The 18504-nt window shown below is 46.5% G+C and overlaps 1 protein-coding gene across 4 annotated transcripts in view; it reads left to right on the top strand.

The window, feature by feature from the left end:
- The window catches only part of KCNIP1 (potassium voltage-gated channel interacting protein 1), a 396292-nt gene that overhangs the window by 218087 nt on the left and 159701 nt on the right, over positions 1-18504 (top strand). The window lies entirely within an intron of this gene.

Raw genomic sequence — 18504 nt, 5'->3', positions numbered from 1 at the left:
TGCGCACATGCGCACACACAAGCACGCACACACAAAAACAAAACAAGCCCAATAAAACATCTGCCAAGAGGTTCTGGATCATAGATCGGAACTTCAGCATCCATTTTCCTGCTGGGTAGATAAAAACTCCTTGGAGATGGACCCAAGTGCCCCCTGACACCCACAACCCACCAAACACCTAGGGTTAAATGGTACCACCCCACTCAGATCCACCCCAAACACTCCCTTCTTATGTTCACAGTGCTTTCCTGAAGCTCCTCCAAACCCCCACATCAAAGGAAAAATATTTATAACCCAACCAGGCAGCACTTAAAAGATCAAGGCATATGTGGTATGCTGAAATCACTGACACGTTGTTCCCATTTCCTCTCCCCTGTAGGATCAAATGCTTCCAGTTCCACTGATTAATTGCCTCTCAGTTTTCACCACAACTTGTACAGTGCTATTGACTGGAATAAAAGGAACAAATGCGAGTCCTCGGCAGGGTGGGGAGCTGCTGCCGGCCTGGGGCATCTGTGTGCCACGTGGCCCTTCTATGTTCACTGATTCAATCCACCTCTGAGATTAAGTGAGACTAGCCCGGGCCGCCATTTACAGATGGGGCTCGGGGAAACTCAAACAACTACCCAGCAACACTCATGACCGCGACTTTACTGTCTGTTGAATGTTTACTGTGTTCTGAGTATCGTGGCCAGCACATTGCATATACCATCTCATTTAAGCCTCGCAACACCCCTCATATATTTGGGGAGGAAGAGGGCAAGGATCCTTGGTGGCAGTATGACTGTTTTAGACACGGAGAAAATGAAGCAGAGAGGTTTAGTCCAAGGCCACACAGCTAGCAAGCAATAAAGCAGAAAGGCCAGCTCTGTATCCAGGGCACCTACCTGAGCTCAGGCATTGCTCTCTGACCTGAACCCAGACCCAGACCCACAGAGTCGTTTCCAAGATGCCTGGAACGTTTTTTTTGTTGGTTGTTGTTGTTTTGCAAAAGCTGCCGATGCTGCCCTGCTTCCGTGGATGTCTTGGGAGTATGCTAGTACTTGCGCACCTACGCTATTGTCTGTGCGGGGGGGGGGGGGGGGCAGGGAGGACTGAGGACCTCTATCCAAGCACCCTCGCATCTTCCTTTTTCCTATTGAACATGGTGAGTTTGCTCTCTGGGGATGTTCCAGGCTCCTGCCTCTTAACGTAATTCCTCAGATATATTCTCCTGGGTTTATGAATTCTCAAGGGTAATATCTTTTTAAATCAAAAAAAAAATTTTCATTTCAATAGTAAATTATTTGAACATCAGAATAATATTCTAGGTCATCAGCTGTAACCACCTTGTCACAGTCTATGCCAGAAATCCCCAAACTACAGTTCATGAACCGAATCAATGCTCAACCTGTTTGGGGATTTTTTGTTTTAAATTTATTTATTTTTAATAGAAAGATAATTGCTTTACAGAATTGTGTTGGTTTCTGCCAAACATCAACATGAATCAGCCGGCCCCCTCCCTCTTGAGCCTCGCTCCCATCTCCCTCCCCACCCCACCCCTCTAGTTTGTTACATAGCCTCAGTTTGGGTTCCCTGAGCCATACCGCAAATTCCCACTGGCTGTCTGTTCTACATGTGGTAACCTAAGTTTCTATGTTAGTCTTCCTGTACATCCCAGGTATGTCCCATGAGCCAAGAATTATTTCTACAGTTTAAAAACACTGGGGGGAGAAAACCAAAAGAAGAATAATATTTCATGACATTTGAAAATTTTGTTAGATTCCAGTTTCGATGTCTATACCTAGAGTTTTGTTGAAACAGAGCAGTGCTCATTTGTTTGCATTAATGTGAGCTGCTTTTGCAATAGTGAGCAGAGTGGAGTAGTCTCAACAGAGACCATCTGGCCCACAAGGCGAAAAATATTTACTATTTGGCCCTTGACAGGAAAAGTTCACTGACCCCTGATTTATGCAATGTGATTTTAGTGGCCATTGATGCTTCCAACTGAGTCAGGCATCTGTTTATTTTGGGGGTTGTTTTGTTTTGTTTTCATTTTTATTGTTATGAGCTAATAAGGAAAAATAGAGAAGGACTTAGGTACCCAGAGTGTCCTCATGTGATCAGATACAATTTTCTGATAGTTACAAGAGAAGCCAGGAGACACTTGAAGCATCATAGCATGAGGTAGACCAGCAGGCTGAAGTAAAATGTCTGTAGTAAAATGAAGAGAAATGTCTATTTAACAATCTAGGGGGTGGGATAGGGAGGAAGGTGGGAGGGAAGTTTAAGAGGGAGGTGACGTATGTATACCTATGGCTGATTCATGTTAATGTATTGCAGAGACCATCACAATATTGTAAAGCAATTATCCTCCAATTAAAAATAAAATTTAAAAAAGTCAACTCCACACCATAGACACACTGCAAGCAGCAACTCACTTTCAGCCAAACCACCTTACATTAAGCTAATGTTGCTAATTTGAAGTTAACTGATTTTGCAGTCTTATTTGTGCTTAATTTGGAAATTTGTTTCTGTCTTATAGCTCAATGAGAGCTATAAGCGTAAGGATTTTATACCTAGCTTTATGTTTGCCTATATTAAGTAACATTATGATAAAAATAATTTGAGTCAACACTAACTGAAATGTTTTCCCCTTTAATAGGGAAGGAAATATGAATGCAAGAAGTATCAGTTACATTATATCTTTGAGTCAGTGTAATCTAGTATAAATTGCTACCTGCCACCCTGGCAGAAAATTCAGTCTTAGTTATTCTGGAGGTCCTCTCCTCAGTTTGAGAGGAGAAGAGAGTATCAAGTAAGAGCCCTAAGCTTAAGTTGGGACCAACTTTAGGGTGGTGACCATTTCTTTCTATGCTCCTGTGTCTGCCCTGCATTTGTGTCTGCTAATCACCACCATTCATCCTTTAGGCTCTGTTGCTGAGTAGCTCAAAATTGCCCCTCACTAGTCCTCCCACTTGCTTCCTTTCCACCTACTCACCTCACTCTCGCTTTATTCTCTCTCCTTCTGGACAAAGGAAGCACACTCTTTCTCAATAAGCCTTTAGAGGCATAATGCTAGCTTGACTTTCCTGTGTGGAGATGGGCAAAGGAATCAGAGAGAACTGCTAACAATGGCCCTTTCTTCTTAAAAGTCTACTTTATTACAACTATTATATAAAAACATAGTTTTTTGTTTTTTACTGAGAAGTTACACCCAGACACTGAAAGTTAGAGAATGAATGGAGCCCTTCCAGCCCTCTTCTGAGTTCCCCCAGTGTATCAGTTAGCTATTGCTGCGTAACAAATCACTCCAAATGCAATACCTTAAAACAATACAAATTGTTTACTTGTTCACAAGTCTGCAGTTTGTGCAGGGCTTGGCAGGAGTGTTTTGTCTCTGTTCCATGTGGAGTCAGCTGGGGTAACTCTGTAGGGAAGTGGAGGATCCACTTTCAACATGACTCACCCATGTGACTGGCAAGATGGTGCTGGCTGTCATCTGAGAGCTGCAGTCAGGGGCCTTTTTCCTCTCTAAATAGCCTTCTCCATAGGTTTCTTGTTTGGGCCTCACAGTAGATGGTAACCTCAGGGCAGCCAGACTGCTTCAGTTCAATTCCATTAAGTTCAGTCGCTGAGTTGTGTCCACCTCTTTGCGACCCCATGAATCACAGCACGCCAGGCCTCCCTGTCCCTCACCAACTCCTGGGGTTTACTCAAACTCATGTCCATCGAATCAGTGATGCCATCCAGCTATCTTATCCTCTGTCGTCCCCTTCTCCTCCTGCCTCCAATCCCTCCCAGCATCAGGGTCTTTTCCAATGAGTCAACTCTTCACATGAGGTGGCCAAAGTATTGGAGTTTCAGCTTCAGCATCAGTCCTTCCAATGAACACCTAGGACTGATCTCCTTTAGGATGAACTCATTGGATCTCCTTGCAGTCCAGGGGACTCTCAGGAGTCTTCTACAACACCACAGTTCAAAAGCATCAATTTTTCAGTGCTCAGCTTTCTTCACAGTCCAACTCTCACATTCATACATGACTACTGGAAAAACCATAGCCTTGACCCTACGGATCTTTGTTGGCAAAGTAATGTCTCTGCTTTTTAATATGCTATCTAGGTTGGTCATACCTTTCCTTCCAAGGAGTAAGCGTCTTTTAATTTCATGGCTGCAGTCACCATCTGCAGTGATTTTGGAGCCCCCAAAAATAAAGTTTGACACTGCTTCCACTGTTTCCCCATCTATTTCCCATGAAGTGATGGGACCAGATGCCGTGATCTTAGTTTTCTGAATGTTGAGCTTTAAGCCAACTTTTTCACTCTCCTCTTTCACTTTCATCAAGAGGCTCTTTAGTTCCTCTTCACTTTCTGCCATAAGGGTGATGTCATCTGCATATCTGAGGTTATTGATATTTCTCCCGGCAATCTTGATTCCAGCTTGTGCTTCTTCCAGCCCAGCGTTTCTCATGATGTACTCTGCATATAAGTTAAATAAGCACAGTGACAATATACAGCCTTGACGTACTCCTTTTCCTGTTTGGAACCAGTCTGTTGGTCCATGTCCAGTTCTAACTGTTCCTTCCTGACCTTCATATAGCTTTCTCAAGAGGTGGGTCAGGTGGTCTGGTATTCCCATCTCTTTCAGAATTTTCCAGTTCATTGTGATCCACACAGTCAAAGGCTTTGACATAGTCAATAAAGCAGAAATAGATGTTTTTCTGGAACTCTCTTGCTTTTTCAATAATCCAGTGGATGTTGGCAATTTGATCTCTGGTTCCTCTGTCTTTTCTAAAACAAGCTTGAACATCTGGAAGTTCATGGTTCACATGTTGCTAAAGCCTGGCTTGGAGAATTTTGAGCATTACTTTACTAGCCAGACTGCTTACATGACAGCTAAAGATTTCAAGAACAAGTGTTCCAGCAAACAAAGTAGAAACCATAGTGTCTTTTATGATCAGCCTCAGAAATCACATAGTATCACCTCCACTGTACCTGTTGGCTGGTGTTATAACAAAACCCCACTCAGTTTCAAGGATAGAGGCTTAGAGTCCATATCTTGATGGAGAAGTGGCCAAGTTCTAAAAGAACATGTGAATTGAAAGCTCTTGTTGCAAGCATCTTTGGAAAACAGTCACATCCAACTTAGCATCACACTGACCTTCTATCCTGACACAATTCCCCATCATGTGTTAGCTGCTTGGGTGAGTGGCTTCCACACTTTAAGCCGTTGCCTCCTGGTGAGTACAGATGAGCACTGCCTCAGTCATGCTATGATTATTGCTGTGTGCAGTCTCTCAGTTGTGTCTGACTCTTTGCGGCCATGGACTGTAGCCCACCAGGCTCCTCTGTCCATGGGATTATCCAGGCAAGAATACTGGAGTGGGTTGCCATTTCTTACTTCAGGGGATCTTCCTGACCCAGGAATCAAACCTACGTCTTTTGCATCTCCTGCATTGGCAGGCAGATCCTTTACCAGTAGTGCTACCTGGGAAGCTATGATTTTTAGATAAGATAATATATAAAAAGTTAGCCTGGTAGCTAGCACAGAGTACCTGCCTGACAAAGGTTAGCTTCTTTCTTTGTTCCCCGACTCCATCTCAGCCAACCTGCACTGCCTCAAAATGGCCTTCTTCTTGGCTACCAGTTTGGAATCATTTTCCCTCAGAAAAGGATGTCCGTGTGTTCATAGATCTGCAAGTCACACAAAGGTTGTTACTCAAACTTTGTTGGGTGATTGGCCTTTTCAAAGTAGACTCCTGTCCTCAAAGCTGCCCCGCGGCTGTGGGAAGGCGCCGGCAGGGTCCTTTGCCCGCACTTGATCCGTAGGTCGGGGAAATCTGGACTTCCTTCCGGCGGTGCTGATTGAAGTGGAAGGACCACCATCTGTCTTTCCCAGAAGGGTGACTGACTCCCGCTTTGGTCCCAGTTCCCCTGAGATTTTCCTGAAAACCCTTCCAGCTAGCCCAGTTGGGAGTGTTAGCACATCAGATCCCATGCTTTGGTGAAAAATGTAAACACAGACCTGATTTTTCATTTTAAATGAAGCCAAGCATATTGCTCCCAGCAGATGCCGTGTGACTCAATCTGTCCTCTCGGTTTTGAAGGGGCCTGAAGAACAACACGGTAAAATAAAGCAAACAGCACATTTATTGGTTGATAAAATGCTGTTTTAGTCTACCCTGGCATTATATGGTGATTGCTATGCAGCGAACATCTGTTATTAAATCCAGACTTCTGTTGCCTGGATACATTGAATCAAAAGCTGGAGCCGGTGAGAAATTCATTTGTGTGTCTGTTGCGTGTGAATGTCAGAGCTCATATGATGCCTTTGTCTTCATTCTAACTGAATCTTTTAATGTGGAATGTCTTGCTTGTTATTTCTGACTCTGGGCCAATAATGTATTTGTTCGATTAAAAAGGGTTAAAGAAACAAAGAAACTGTATTCCCTCAGGTGCTCTGAGCAATTTGTTGATTAATTTTTGGAGATGGCATGGTGTATTCAGAAAAAGTGGGACTTTTTAAAAAGAATTCATACCAGATAACCCAATAATTCAAATTCTAGGGGTCTATCCTAAGGACATAGGAGAGATGAGCATGTATTTAAGGCCAAGGATGTTCAATGCAGTGTTACTTATAAAAGAAAAAAAAAGTTAAAAGTCACCTAAGTGCATGTATGTAAAGAGCTTCATTTATATTGGCTGCAAATTCCATGTTCTTCCAGACTGCAAGTTATTAGTTGATGAACTAATGATGAACTTTACATTATTTATAGATTTATGCTATACTAAAAAGTGTTTCCATGGACAACTTGGTGCAGCTGTAATTACTTCTTAAGGATAGGTCACTAGATGTGCACTTTGTTAGGACAAAGTGCGTATTATATTGTTCATTTGCTCAGTCAACAAATGTGTCTTGAGTGGCCACTGTGTGCTAGACAGCAGTGTTCTACCCTGGCCCAATGGTAGAGAAAAGGTCCCCATCTTCATGGTGCCAACAGAGTGAGAAGGGAGGAAGAAAACTAGAGGCGCCTAGCAGACAGCAGTGAATGCCCAGGAGGAGCTGAGAACGGTGGAGAAGCTAGACAGGCTCTGAGTGCCACCGACCGGAGAGCGTTTACAGACTCGCTCAGCAGCAGCTCCATAAGATGTGGTGCTGGGAAATGTGGTGTGTTCTCTCCATCACCAAATATTTGTCAAATGCCTACTAATGCCAGGCTGTGTTCTAGGCACTGAGAACCCAGCAATGACTCTATCCAATAAGCAGAAAGAAATGGATGATAACCAAACTTCAAAAATGACAAATGCCATGGAGAGATCTGGGGAGGGGATAGGTCTGCTTAGATAGACAGGACAGAGAGGGAGCCTTTTGAACTAAAACACAAATATTGAGAGAGGGTTGGTCATGAATAGACTGGGAGAATGAGATTCTAGGCAGAAGGACCAGCAAGAGCAAAGGCTGGGAATAACCTCGGTATGTCTGAAGTACAGAAAGATGGCCGAGAGTGAAGCCTAGTGAGCTAGTTTGGAAATGGCTTGAGTGAGTCTGTCAGTCACTGTTAGGCTGTGTGACAGCCGCCCCAGTACTCAGCAGCATACGAACTAGGTGTGACTGTCTACAACCCCTATCCTCTTTCCATCCACATTCACTTCCTCCCTAGGTAAACCTGCCTGTTCTGAAAACCGCAGCAGCCTCAGAATGTATTACGTACATAAGAAGTGGTCCTGCATTTAGATGCAGTGGCTCTCAAACCCTAAGGAGAGTGAAGAATATCCACTGAACTGGTTACACATGTAACATCCTAGGTATCGACCCCAGAGAGTCTGACTTGGCAGGACTGGAGAAGCCCCAGAAATCTGCATTTTCAGAAGTAGCTCTTCCTGTGATGGTGTCGGTGGTCCACGGACCACATTTGGAGAATCGACAATGCAGAAGTCCCCAAAGTCAGTCCCAGGTGGGCCAGGAATATGACCCTGCCTGTCTACCTTCAGGGTTAGGCAGAAGTGGGCTCAGACCCCACTAGTTGCCAGTGTCACGAAGCTGCTTGGGCGTTCTAAGCGAGCGCATCTCCACTACGATGCCATCGTGCTGGCCCAGCAGGGAAAGCCATGAGTTAATGGCATCTTCTGGGTATAATAAACCTCCTCTAAGGCTCTCATCCCCGCTGAGCTCTGCTGGATCCTCTGCCATTTCACAGTGAAGTTAGAGGTTTTTCAAACAGCTTGGAGAGATTTCTTGAAATTCCAAGGCTCCTCATCCCCTGCTCAGAGCCGGATTTGGCTCCTAACTTGGAGACAGGGAGGCGTGCTGGGCCAGGACTTAGCGTGGCTCACAGGGAATCAAAGCCAGCCTGCCCCGCCTCCCTCTGACAGCCCTGCATGCTTCTTCTCTGATCCCTGCCAGAGCGGAGGGGTGGAAGGGGGGCATCCCAAAGCTCATTACCAGCTCACATTCTTTGCCCTAAATCAGCTCTTGGACACCCTAGAATGAACAGCCCTAAATGGGAAAGAAAAAAAATAAAATAATGAGTGTCTTGCAAGTTCATAGATATCCCTGGTGCTTTCTGTCAGGCCAGGGTTTAGCATTCTCTGCTCTAACTTTTATCTTTTGAGTCTCTAAGGAGAGTTGGCTACTGGTTCTCTGGCCATCAATTGCCTGCTCCCCTCCAAACCTCTCCACCACCACGCACTAGTCCATGTCCCATTCCGGAAGTGACAAAACTGCTCCAAGGGGCCTGCTCTTTCTTAGAAACTGCATAGTTATTCCTTTCGTCTGGGTTAACAGAAATCCATCTCTAGGAAGATGGGGTGGTAATAGCTAATGTTACTTGAGCATTTCCTCTGGGTACTTTTCATGCAGGAGCCAACTTAATCCTTGTAATAACCCTGTGAGGCAAGTACTGTTTTCACTCTCGTTTCCAGACTCAGCATTTGAGGTTCTGAAAAGTCCCTCACGCAAGGTCATACAGAGCTGAGGTCCAAATCCAAGTCACTGGGCTGTAGGACCCAGGCCCTCCGCCACCAAGTCCACCAGCTCCGTTTTTTGTTACCTTGAGCAGATCATGCCTGCGTGACTCTGTTCAAGTTGGGTGTTGACGTAGAGAGCCCCAGGCATATCCAGGGCATGGATACTCAGAACCATGTCACGTGAGAAATAGTGGCAGGATGTAGGACTTGAAGATGTTTTAGCTTAAAGACAAGGTGGTCTCATGGCAGAGGCTGAACAGGGGTGTAGAGGCATGAAGTGTTATTTGCTCAGTCGTGTCCGACTCTTTGCAATCCCATGGACTGTAGCCCAGCAGACTCCTCTTTCCATGGGATTCTCCAGGAAAGAATAATGGAGTGGGTTGCATTTCCTACTCCAGGGGACGTTCCCAACCCAGGGATTGAACCTGGGTCTCTTGCATTGCCGGCAGTTTCTTTACCATTCTGAGCCACCAGGAAAGCCTTATAGAGACATAAGATGTGAAAAGTAACTTCAGATAAGATGTGAAAAGTAACTTCAGATACCTGATGATGTATCAAGCAGGAAAAAGGACTAGATGGACCTGTATGAGCCCAAGTTTCAAGGTTCAGTGAGGTGAAGTAATACCAGAATATAAGAAAAAGCTTTCAAATACTCAAGGGTCCAAAAGAGGGTCAGGCTGCCTTGAGAATCTCCCTGTCACAGGAGGAATACAGCAGAGACTTGGAAAATATTTCATTTGGCCTGGTATAGAGGGGTCTCAATGTGAGATGACACAAATAAGGCACTTTTGAGGCACTTTTGATCCTGAGTCTGTGCGACTGTATTGTTATTCACTGGAGCCTCATCTCAAACAGCATTTTATGTTGTCGTTAAAATGCCTAGCACAGACTCCTTTTAATAAGCCTAAAGGGAGGCATCATCATCACTCCTAGATGATGTCTTCTTGGCCTGGGATGCAAATTTTGAGGAATCACTTTTTATCCAATCCTTATCAGGTGATGTGTCATGAATCACAGGTTCTTGGAACGACATGAATCCACACAGCTCATGATACAAATGAAGAAACTGGGGCCTGGGGACAGCAGCTGACTGGTCCCAGCTCACAGAGCTGCCAAGTGCCGGGCTGGGCTGGACTCCGAGCTACATGAGCTACATGAGCACCCCACAGGGCCTCCTGGAATGTCAGGGATGAAGGACCCTTCGCAGCCTTCTGTTTAGTGTTGCTGTTGTTTAGTTGCTCAGTCATGTCTGACTCTCTGTGACCCCATGGACTCTAGCCCACCACGCTCCTCTGTCCATGGGATTCCCCAGGCAAGAATACTGGAGTGGGTTGCCATTTCCTTCTCCAGGGGATCTTCCCAACCCAGGGACTGAACCTGCATTTCCTGCTTGGCAGGCAGATTCTTATGGCAACTTCCCCATGCCAACGTGTGATTCACTGGCGATTTCCTGAAGGGCTGTTTCGGGGTCTGGGGCCACGTGTCGGTTCGGGGGGAGATGAGATCTGTGAATCATTTATGACGATTGCCTAGGGCATAGGTGGGAAAGTAACGTCCTGTGTGCCCAGGCTGCTTGAGCTCATCCATCTCAGTGACTTTCTGGGCGTGCAAGCTGAGCTCTCTAAAAGTGACATGAATATTGCAGAAGAGATTATGAGACAAGATAAGGCCTTAGCCACCTCATTTATGAAAATGATTTAAATATCCTTGCATGATGGTTAAACTCACCTATGGAATGAGAAAGATATGCAGCTGCCTTAAGCCCCAACAATATAAGGCAGATGACAGGTGATATGTAGATGGTTTGAATAACAATTTCTAGTTCATTTTGACTAAGGTGCTTTGCCCTGGATGGCAGGTAGCTCCACCCCTTACTTGCTGGGAAGTCATAAGCAGGTACTTCTCTCAGATCCTTTTGCTGGTTGGTAAAATGAGGGATAAGGTTTTTTCTCACAGAGTTTCCATGATAAGTAGAAAAAAAAAAAAAAGAAAGAAAGAAATACTCAACATAGCCTAACGCTTAGCAGTTGCTCAGTAAATATTAATAGGAACAAGTGCTTGCAATATAGTATTGCATCTACCCAACCCCCCCACCCCCGTGTTATCATCTTCCCCGCTTGTTAAAGGGTTAGCAGCAATGGCCACCCAAGAACAGATTCCAGGGGGCACATAGGTCATTAACTCCGGATTACTGGTCTGGGGCACGTTTTTGGAGCCCTTTGTTCCCAAAGAGACAGGAGTCAGCTTCCTAGCTGACTGAGAAGGGAGAAGCCAGGAGGTAAGACTAGAAAATCCAGTGGTAGACCTCTTAGTCCCATAACACCTTCCACCTCTCAGTTCTCCTTGGGGATTCTTCAGGTCTATACCCCTGATCCTAAATGTGGGGGAAAAACCAGAGAGGATGAACGTGAAGTTTACTGAAGCCTCAGTGTTGAAGAATTACATGTTTCCTTGAATTACAAGGAAGCAATCTGCCTCCCAAGTCTGCTGTTCCGAATTTTGTCAAAGCACAGAGCATTTTTTAAAGACCACTTCAAGAACTGATCAAATGTACTTGACAACAGAGCCAGCAGGCCAGTCAGATCATCTTCAGAACCCCTGAGAAGTTGCCTGCACAATGGAGATGACAGTTCTCAGAATCTGCGGCTGGGAGGGATTTTACTCCATGAAGGGGGAAGGAAAACAAGGATGCTAATAAATATCCACCTAGTGCCTACTATGTGTTAGAGGGTCTAGGGAACATTATTTCATTTAATCCTCACTATAAGAGCACTTGATACTCTTCCATTTAGCAATAATAAGTAGCAGTGGAGCTTCTCTGGAGGCTTAGCGGCAAAGAGTCCGCCTGCTGATGCAGGAGAGGTAGGTTTGATCCCACATGCCTGGAAGATCCCACATGCCGTGGAACAACTAAGCCTGCACGCCAGAACTGTTGAGCTTGTGCCGTAGAGCCTGGGAGCTGCAGCTACTGAAGCCCCACACCCGAGAGCCTGTGCTCGCAAACAAGAGAAGCCACTGCAATGAGGAGCCCGCGCCCCGCAGCTAGAGAGCAGCCCCCGCTCGCCATAACTAGAGAAAAGCCGGTGCGGCAACAGGGACTCTGCACAGCCAAAATAAATAAACACATAAAAGTCATTTAAAAATTAACCAAAAATTAGCAGCGAAGCAGCTGACATCTGCACTACTAATAGACACTAGCTACCATGCAACCGTGATGTGTAAACAGCAGCCTGCCAGCTGCAAACTCAGAGGGGAAAAAAGTGTAAATCTGTTTCCATGTCACTGAGTTTCGTACTGATTGTGAGTCCCTGGCCCTTTGGGTAGCAGGACCTTAACCTCAGTGCTTTCAGTTTCTCTCTTAGCTTTTCCAACAGCTGCATCTAAGTTTGGGGCGGGAGCAGGGAACGGGGAGGGGAGCGCTTGTTCCCGGTGGGTGCATCACCGGGGGTTCAGGACACCCAGCTCGACTGTCCTTATCCACTTCATTCAGTGAGCGCACAGACTTCCTCTGTCCATTCCAGTCCTGGGCAGCCACCACGGCCTCCTCCCCATCCCGCTGCAAAGATGGTCCCGGCAGCTCTGCCCAGCCACACCCCCAGCACCTTCCACAACACTAGAGAACGGTCCATTTCTGTGGGCACTACGCCAGGGCCTGGGCGCGCTGGGAAGCTGTCTCGGTCCTTCTTCCTAGAACCTCCGCTGTTCCTGTCCCAGGCTGTATGCAGAAACCCCAGTGCCCAGCCTGTTTCTCAGCTTCATTCTTCAGTCCAGACTGATTCAGAGGTTCTTTCTCCTCTGCATCCTTCTCAATGACTGCCAGCATCTTAGTCCTCTTCTTCGCTCCCCTCCTTGTTCTGCTTTAGAGATGCCTTATTGAACTGGAGGGCAGGAGAGCCTGACACTTCCTTCATTCTTCAAAATCTTCTGTTTGGGGGACAAAATGATCTTCCAGGTTCAGGCACGTAAGGCTTCATAAACTGAAAATCTTTCTTACCTTTGCGGTTGCACCCCCACCCCTGTGGCAGTGAACGCTCTTAAGCAAACGGAGGAAAAGCAGTGAAAACACCTGAAAATGTTGTTTCGTGGTATTCACGAGCTCAAATCCTCCAGCAACCCTGTGAGGTCGATGAGTGCCATTCAGTGCTGAGGATGTGGAAGCTCAGAATGGACATTTGCCTCGTCTGGGATCACCCAGGGTGAATGGTGGCACTGGGATGGAGCCAGTCTGCCTGACCATATTACCCGAAGATGAAATCTGAGTTGTACCAGCTCAGGTGATAAGTAGAGGCTGCCTGAGAAGTTGCTTTGAGAATTTTGAGGCTGTGTCTGAACTCAGTGAGTAGAAAAATACTGTGATCCGTTAGTAATGTCTGTCACGGGCACTGGGCTGGGCAGCAGCCACTCGTAGGCTGCCAGTGCCAAGCCGCTCCCTAGACTCCGTGCTACTTAGAAATTCTGTTCTCATCTGTTGGCTAGATAAAATAATGAATGCACGAACTCCTTCATTAACGCCACGTTTCGAGAAGGGACTGATTTAGACAGTGAGAGAGGCTGCACAGAGTCGATTCACAGTGGTCTTGGGAGGCCAGGCTGGACCATTAGAGATAAGAATGGCAGGGGGTTGGAACTTGAACTTGGAAAAACTCAGAATGCCAAACTCAGAAGCTTGCGAGCTGTGGAATCATGAGCCGCACTTAACACCAGGATCTGGCAGTGGGCACTGGGGGCTGAAGGAGCAGCTTGAAGAGCTCTGTAATCCGTATAGGTGTGGGGAGGTGCCCAGCCCGGGGAGAGGAAGGTCACGACGACAAGGACAGGCAGACGGAAGAGACAGCTCCCAGGACTCGGCGGCTGGTGGAGGCTCTTTTCCCCAGTGACTCACACGCTCCTTCTTTCTAGCTGAATTTCAGTTTTATTTTCGGCTGCAATCAGCGGTAATAGAGAGCTCCAGGTGCTTTCCCTCCTTCGCCCCGCGTTTCCCTCTGCAGGCTCCCGGAGCCTGACAGTGGCCATCCTCCCGAAGAGAAGGCGGCGACAGCCCCGAGCAGAGCAGCCTGTGGCTTTATGACTGTCCTCGCGGCGGCCCCCGTTCTCTGAGTGCCCTCCGCGTCCAGCACAGGGTCATCCCTTCACAGGCAGGCATCCTCCCCTCAAACCCTCAGCAGCCCGAGGAAGTAGGAACTTCTAGTATTGATAGTTTACATGTGAGAAAACTGATTCAAAAAGGCAAAGTAATTTGCCTGAGGTCACATGGCTAATAAGTAGTAAATCCAGAAGCAGAAATCATTTTCTAAAATAAAATCTGGAGTTCAAAGCTAGCTCTCTTAACAATATGCCTGTGGCCTACTCAAGCCATAAACTTTCACAAGTAGAAGTGTCCTTTTGTGTGTATATTAAGTCACTTCAGTCGTCTCTGACTCTTTGTGACTCTATGGACTGTAACCCACCAGGCTCCTCTGTCCATGGGGTTCTCTAGCCAAGACTTCAGTTCAGTTCAGTCGCTCAGTCACAGTAGGTGTTTAATAAACAGTTGCAATGAAAATAATAGTAACAATAATAATAGTTACTTCTTTATAACCTTCACAGCACTTTGCATATATTAGGTGCTGTAGTAAGATGCTGGGATTAAGATGCTGCTGCTGATAATGATGGTTGGGTGGAGGGAGAGAATAGAGAGAGTGTAAAAGCCCTTTTACATGGGCTTCAGAAATCACAGGGCAGCAGTTTCTCACAATGGAAATTGGGTGAACACTGCAGCCAGACAGCTGTGCTTTAATTTATTACCCATCACGTGACCGGGGGAAGTTACTTCATCTCTCTTGGCCGGGCTTCCATCCCTCATCTTCTATAGGACTGCTGGTAGGAGGAAATGATGCCGTGCTTCTAAAGGGCTTAGCCCAGTGCCTGGCCTAGTAAGCATTCAATTTCTAGTAGGCATTGCTTTTATTCTTGTAAGTACATTTCTTGTCTCCCCAACCCATGGAGCAGCACTCCCCCTTAAAAGCAGGTTTTACACTATGGTGTACAGGGCCCCTGAGTATGGGGCCAGAACATTTATCCAACAGCTATTCATGGAGTGGTGTCTGGGTGCCTACAAGTAAGTCGAGCTCTGGCCACACAATGGGAAAGAGAACAGAGAGAATCATTGCCTTTGTGGAGTCTACAGTCACCGTGGAGAAGACAGATGAATGACAAGTTTGTAATTACAAACGGGTGCTCTGAAGGAAATCAACAAGTTGCATGATACAGAATAATGTAGGATGGCTGAGGGCTGTTAGTTTCCTATCACTGCTCTAACAAATTATCACAGTTTTAGCACCTTAAAACAACACACATTTATTATTTTACAGTTCTGAGGTCTGGAATCAGAAATGAGCCTAAAGAGGCTAAAATCAAGGTGCTGCAAGGCTGTGTTCCTTCTGGAGGCTCTGGGGGAGAAGACATTTGCTCACTTTTTCCATCACCTAGATTCCGCCCTTGTGCCTCGTCTCATGGATCCTTCCTTTGCCTTCGAAGTGCATCACTCCAGCCTCTCTTCGTCATCACATTGCCATTCTCTGACGCTCATTCTCTTGCCTCTGTTAAGGAGCACTCTGAGTCCATTTGGTCCACCTGGATAATTCCAGGAACTCACCCCATCTCAGAACCCTTAATTTAATCACATTGCAAGGTCCCTTTGAACATGTAAGGTAACATATTCATAGGTTCCAGGAATTAGGATGACAGCCTTAGGGGACGCTATTCAGCCGAGCACAAGGGGAATCTACTTTATGGATGTCCTATTCTGGACATCTCCAAGCTCAGCACATAGCAGAGACCATGAGTGAATGAACGAGTTAGTAAATGAATGAATGAACAGATGAATGAATGAGCTCACAGAGAGGGAGAGAGACAAGGCCAGCGTGTTGCAAGCAGTCCAGACTTGAAATGAGCCCTCATGGTTTCCCTGAGAACCTGCTACTTTGCTCATAGATGTGTGCTCTGGCATCAAGGGTAAAACTTGCTAGGGAGTTAGACCTTTCTGGTTCGTAATGTAGGAAACTGAGTGCCCTGAAGCTGAGATTCAGGGAGGGACCTGAGAAGCCAGCAGTGTACTGAGCTCCCATGCCGGGTGCTTCATCTAGCGTACAAGCCTGTTTCAGCAGCCACTTTCGTCTGCATTTCTGAGATGTGGGACTGAGGCACAGAGAGGTGCAGCCGCTTGGCCGAGGCCGCACAGCCAGTGAGTGGGACCCGCTCGGACTTGACGCACCGAGACTCCGCAGCAGCTGCCGGGCTGCGGGGCCCCTGCTTGTTTCCAGCCCACACACTTAGTAAACCCACTCCTGGGGCCACCTAGCGTTCTCCTCAGGGGCCTTCCTATTTCCTTGCTGGACTCTGTGTGTGATTTGCAGCCTTGCAAGATTTTAAAAAACAAGTATCAGCTTGTGACTGTGCTTGTCACTTGCACCTATGGCCATGCCCTGTGCTGTTTCATTAGATGGTGTCAGGAGGGGGGCAAGGGACACACACACCACACACACACACACACACACCCCACACACATCCTCCTCCGAAAACCCTTCAGCTCCCTGAATGAGGCTACTCCGCACGGTTCCCCTCGGGAAGGAAATACAAGAGGTTGCCAAGAGAGCTCGATCGCTTTGCAGAGCAAATCACTCCCTGCTTCATGTCCATATCTAGGCTGCTTCCTGTGACTCAGTCTGACTACAAATGGCCACAGGTCAGGGGCCAAGGTCAGCCAAGAGAGGGATGTACAGAACAGAGGCTCAGTATCAGGCCTAGGAGTTAGAGAGCTGAGAGCTCTTCACCTGCTTCTACATCTTCCTAATGGCTTTGGGCTTATGTTTCCTCACCTGATATAATGGGTATAATAATGGTGTCTACCTTGATAAAAATGAGATAATACATTCCTATCAGCATTAGTACAGTTCCTAAAACATAGAAGTTACCAGATAAGTGGTATTTGTTGTTACTTGATTTAATTGGGTATGCAGAGTCTCAAATTAATCAGTTTACATACTTCCTGAGCCCCTGCTCTGTGCCAGGCACTGCTGACTGCTAGGAGTACAGTAGTTCAGATCAGTTCAGTCGCTCAGTCATGTCTGACTCTTTGCGACCCCATGGACTGCAGCACGCCAGGCCTCCCTGTCCATCACCAACACCCGGAGTTCACTCAAACTCAGGTTCATTGAGTCGGTGATGCCATCCAACCATCTCATCCTCTGTCGTCCCCTTTTCCTCCCGCCTTCAATCTTTCCCAGCATTGGGGTCTTTTTAAATGAGTCAGCTCTTTGCATCAGGTGGCCAAAGTATTGGAGTTTCAGCTTCAACATCAATTCTTCCAATGAATATTCAGGACTGATCTCCTTTAGGATGGACTCGTTGGATCTCCTTGTAGTACAAAGGACCCAGATATGCAGATGACACCACCCTTATGGCAGAAAGTGAAGAAGAACTGAAGAGCCTCTTGATGAAAGTGAAAGAGGAGAGTGAAAAAGTTGGTTTAAAGCTCAACATTCAGAAAACTAAGATCATGACATCCAGTCCCATCACTTCATGGCAAATAGATGGGAAACAGTGGAAACAGTGACAGACTTTATCTTTTTGGGCTCCAAAATCACTGCATATGGTAATTGCAGCCATGAAATTAAAAGATGCTTACTCCTTGGAAGGAAAGTTATGACCAGCCTAGACAGCATATTAAAAAGCAAGAGACATTACTTTGTCAACAAAGATCCGTCTAGCCAAGGCTGTGGTTTTTCCAGTGGTCATGTATGGATGTGAGAGTTGGACTATAAAGAAGGCTGAGCACCGAACTATTGATGCTTTTGAAGCGTGGTGTTGGAGAAGACTCTTGAGAGTCCCTTGGGCTGCAAGGAGTACAGTAGGGGAACAAGCAACATCCCGTCCTCATGGAGCTTACACTCTAATGTGGCAGAGACACTTAATACACAAATAAATATATAAGCTCAGAAATATTATATAAATGCTCCAAAGGCAATTTAGACAGTGAGGGTAAGGGGTGGAAAGTGGCTGAGGAGGGTCAGGGGTTGTCTGTTTCAGACAGGAGTCCGTGGAAGGCCCCTCAGAAGAGGTGACGTTGGAACACAGACAAAAATGTGTGCAGGTGCCTGGTGATTGTAGCTAAATTGCTCTTTTTTGTGGGCTGAGATGGCCTGGGAGCCCACTGACCTTCTAGGTAAGTCCTGAGGCCTGCCCCAGAGCAGTAGGTTCTGCAGTCAGACAGTCGAGGGGTCAAATCTCAGCTCTGCTGCTGTCAAGACACTTGGCTCTGAGTGGTGGCTTCACCTCTCTGAGCGTCCCTTTCCTCCTCGGCAGCAGAGGATCAGGGGTGTGGAAACTCCCAGGAATGGCATGAGGAGTAGAGGAGTTGACGTGTAAATCCTGAGCAGAGGACCTGGTGAGGAGCACATGCGCTAGAATTGGTGAGTGCTGACATTCATATCGTGGGATGCAAGTCTGGCAAGTTGGAGCAAGTAGGGATGACCCTGAGTGCGGATAGGAGGCAGCTGGAAACCTTGGCCTTCCCTGGGAC

This window comes from Odocoileus virginianus, chromosome 14 (assembly GCF_023699985.2).
Source record: "Odocoileus virginianus isolate 20LAN1187 ecotype Illinois chromosome 14, Ovbor_1.2, whole genome shotgun sequence".
NCBI classification, from domain to species: domain Eukaryota; kingdom Metazoa; phylum Chordata; class Mammalia; order Artiodactyla; family Cervidae; genus Odocoileus; species Odocoileus virginianus.
The sequence above is the reverse complement of the archived record's forward strand: the minus strand, read 5'-3'. Positions and strand labels throughout refer to the sequence as shown.